This window comes from Pseudorca crassidens, chromosome 2, assembly GCF_039906515.1.
Source record: "Pseudorca crassidens isolate mPseCra1 chromosome 2, mPseCra1.hap1, whole genome shotgun sequence".
NCBI classification, from domain to species: domain Eukaryota; kingdom Metazoa; phylum Chordata; class Mammalia; order Artiodactyla; family Delphinidae; genus Pseudorca; species Pseudorca crassidens.
This window is the reverse complement of record NC_090297.1, coordinates 172,691,727-172,696,024: the sequence shown is the minus strand read 5'-3', so window position 1 is coordinate 172,696,024 and position 4,298 is coordinate 172,691,727. Positions and strand designations below refer to the sequence as shown.

The 4,298-nt window shown below is 33.0% G+C and overlaps 1 non-coding gene across 1 annotated transcript; it reads right to left on the bottom strand.

Annotated features, from left to right (window-relative positions):
* Positions 1-3,601: 3,601 nt before the first annotated feature.
* Positions 3,602-3,707, bottom strand: LOC137220299 (U6 spliceosomal RNA). Its single transcript, XR_010941605.1, has one exon. It is a non-coding gene; the product is annotated as a U6 spliceosomal RNA (small nuclear RNA).
* Positions 3,708-4,298: the final 591 nt, after the last annotated feature.

Here is a 4,298-nt window from a genome sequence, read left to right as displayed (position 1 = left end):
CACTATAGAGCACAATAAATTCACTGCTTGCTCTTTTACAAGGACATTCATCAGTCACCTTTATATATAAATTGATTGTATTGTTGCACTCAGAATAGGTTAAAATTTTTGAAACCTAAATGCTAATGCAATTTGGCATGCAGTATGTAAAAATACTGATATCAAATAATTGTAGAGTAACATACAAAACACCTTAGCACAGATGTACAATTCCCCTATGTACTGAAACATAAATCATGCATTAGTTGGCCATATTGCAAAAATCTGCACTATTACCTAAATTAAAAAATCAGAACAAGTAAATCACTACATTAACCTTTTGGAATTACAATTTAATTATTCTCCACACACCAGCACATTTATGCAAGTTTTTCTTCTGAATTAATAAGTCATTTCCTTTAATTGCTCAAATGGTGTTCAGAGTTCTGATTTTTACAAGCACACATTTATTTTGGGAAGTCAGATTTCTATAAAATTCTTCTTTATTAATAGCTACGTATCATTTGCCAAAAAATTTTTAACAGAGCTAAAGAGAAATGCATTGTAGTATTTTACAGTTTGTCCTGGATGAAAAATGTATCTAACATTCATGACTTGCCTATGTAATAAGAGTTACGTCCTTTAGTCTTAAATTTAATTCTATTTTCATTAAATATTTGAATACAATTATTTGTAAAGCCTCCATTCTAATATTATAGCCTTACATCACATGCCAAAAGCAGCCTTTTTTTGAACTGTTTTGAGTTTTGTCACTTTTTCACACTTAGGTTTTATAGTAATTATTTTTAAATGGATGTACCCACTAAGTTATTGTAACTTCACTGCCCTGTAAGGCTTGGTCCTCAAAAATATTTACTGTTTGATTACTGACTACCATTTATATTTTCATTGTTTGTTTGAGTCACACACCACGTACACACACACACAATGATACGAGATTACGATACAACATTCCTTGAACTGTTACAGCTGTTTCCAGTTCCCTCCACCTGTGGCATCCATCCAGATTGCAGTGGAAGGTACATTTGATGTAGTTAGACTCACCCAAGTATGAGTCCTACTCCTGTAATCACTAACGGGGGCATCTTAGGTAAATCATTATCTTCCTTGAGATTATGTTTCATTATAAGAGAGAGATTCAAATATTCCCCCCTATAGAATCATTGTAAATTTGAGCTTGAGTCATCAAAGTTACCCTTCATCTTTTAGATGCCCTCTGTGAAATGCCCAAGGCTTTCTTGTAATTTCCAAGAATTTTGGGCAGCCTTTATTACTTCTGCCTCAAAGTTCCTGGAATCTTGCCACACACAAGTTACTCTCTCTTCTTCTTCTTGCCAGATTTTAAAGTCATTCCGCCTTTTCTCATTTCCCACAAATTTCATTTGCTGAACATCTCCAATAAATTTAAAGGTAAACTTATGAAGTCTTTTGTAATTTAATCATGAACACCATATAAAACATATGTATGAGACTTCACAAAATGATGGGAGATTAGCATCCTTAGTCTTAAAAGGCCTTGAGCCCTCAACTATCTCACTTGTTTACAAGTTTTATGTTTTTCTTTGTTGTTGTTTATATGTCTGTTTTTAGTCCCTTCTCTTTTTTCTTTCATCCTACCCAACATTTTTATTGCCAAAGGAGGGCAGCTATTTATATTTTGTTTACTTATGCATGTACATATGCATGAATTTGATTCCTTCTAGCCAGATGTAAAATAAATTTTGCAATATCCATACTGATTAAATAAGACCTAATTAAGATCCCTATGCCAATACATGACACATAATCATTAGTCAGTCTCATCCCCTTTAACCAGAAAATAGATGAAATAATGCATTTCCTACAGGTGAGCTTACCTACAGACCATACCAGTGAATATTCAAGGACTACATACCATATGTACTCTGGGAGCTGAAGTTGCACATAAACATAACTGTTATGAAATTACTTCAAACGGTTATGCAGTAAGTCTACTCTCTAAAATCAATGAAAATTAATTGTTAATTGGCTTGAAAGACAGATTGTAAAATGGCTTCCCATTTTCCTCATCTCCTAGTATTCATGCCCTGTGCAATCTCCTGTCTTTAAGTGTGGGTGGGAACCATGACTTGCTTCTAATCAGAGAATACGGCAAAGGTGATGAGATGTCACAGACAGAGAGATATACCATGTTCTTAGATTGGAAGAATCAATGTTGTCAAAATGACTATACTACCCAAGGCAATCTACAGATTCAATGCAATCCCTATCAAATTACCAATGGCATTTTTCACAGAACTAGAACATAAAATTTTAAAGTTTGTATGGAAACACTAAAGACCCCGAATAGCCAAAGCAATTCTGAGAAAGAAAAATGGAGCTGGAGTAATCAGGCTCCCTGACTTTATAATACAAAGCTACACTAATCAAAACAGTACAGAAATGGTGCAAAAAGAGAAATATAGATTAAGATCATAACTCACAACTTCTGTCTTATTAGAAAACTGTCTCTGCTAACTCTCACCCTTGCTGGCATTTCAGCTGCTCTATGGAAAGGTCCAAGTGATAAGGAACTGAATGTGGCTTCCAGCCAACAGCAAGCAGGTGACTAAAGATCTCAGGATGACAGACCTTAAGGAACTGAATCTTGCCAACAGTCATATGAACTTGGAAGTGCATCCTTCCTCAATTGAACCTCAGATGACGCCACTGCCCTAACCAGCATGTCCTTGATAACAGACTTGTAAGACCTTAAAACAGAAAACTCAACTAAATCATACCTAGATTCTTGACCACTGACATTGGGAAAATAAACTTGTGCTGTTTCAAGCTGCTAAGTTAATGGTAATATCATTACACAGCAAAAATGAGATCCAGAATATTTCCACAATGTGAACAAAATAGTTTTCAAATATTTTTGTGTAAAAAATTTTAAGCAAATACAAAAGTCAAAACAATTGTATAGCAAACACCAATATAAATAAGACAGCAATACTCTCATCAGTGCTTATGAATAACCAAAATTATGGAGCAGAACATTACAGGCATACCTCGTTTTATTGCACTTTGCTTTACTGTGCTTCACAGATATTGCAGTTTACAAATTGAAGGTTTGCGGCAACCCTGTGTTGATTCAGTCTATCGGTGCCATTTACCCAACGGTATTTACTTACTGTCTCTGTGTCACATTTGGTAATTCTCTCAATATTTCACCCTTTCATTATTATTCTATTTGTTATGGTGATCTGCGATTAGTGATCTTTGATGTACTATGAGGAACCGCTGAAGGCTCAGATGGTTAGCATTTTTTTAGCAATAAATGTTTTTTAATTAAGGTACGTACATTGGTTTTTTAGATATAATGCTATTGCATACAACAGACAACAGCATAGTGTAAACATAACTTTTATATGCACTGGGAACCAAAAAATATATATGAATGACTTTATTGCAATATTCACTTTATTACAGTGGTCTGGAACTAAGCCCACAATATCTTTGAGGTATGCCTCTGTACTATAAGAAGCAAAAAAAAATTAGGCAACAGAGCTAACTGAAATATGTACTTATAATTTTTAAATAATCCAGTATTTTCTAACACATCTTATCCAATTTTAATTTCCATGAAGTTTTTTCCTTAAAAGGATAGACTATTATTCTTGCACAAGGCCATGCTAATCTTCTCGGCATTGTTCCAATTTTAGTATATGTGCTGCTGAAGCAAGCACAAGGATAAGATATTATTAGTCAATGATTGAAAAATTAACAAAAAATATTCTTAATATTTATGGGTTATATTTAACAAATACCTTAGTAGAAAAAATTAGAATTGATTCTTTGAAAAAATTAAAATTCAATTTTTTTTTTCTTGAGGAAAAAATTACAACATGGATTTTATTTTGTATTTGAAGGACAGAAGCAAATTAATTACATTTACAGTTGGATGGATGCCAAAGTTGTTTTTATGAATAATTAACATTGGGAATGCTGATGATATATTGAATACCTTATTGTCATAAATGCTTTAAGAATATAAAAGTTACAGTCATCATGTCCTTCTGATCTCTCTTCCTATGTCTAATCCTTTCATTTCCTTAAGAAATCATTTTTTTTTTTCAGGGCAAACAGCATGATAAAGGACACATTGCTTTGCTTTTAATAGTGTTGTAATTTTCATATATAAATGTTATAAATTTCTTACTTTAGTGTATTTACTTATGTGTATCATTTACCTTGAGTTTTGTAAAATCCATCTTCTAAATGCTGTTGCATTGCAAAATTAGGTGCTGAGTGGAAAACAGATATAACAAAACTTGGTG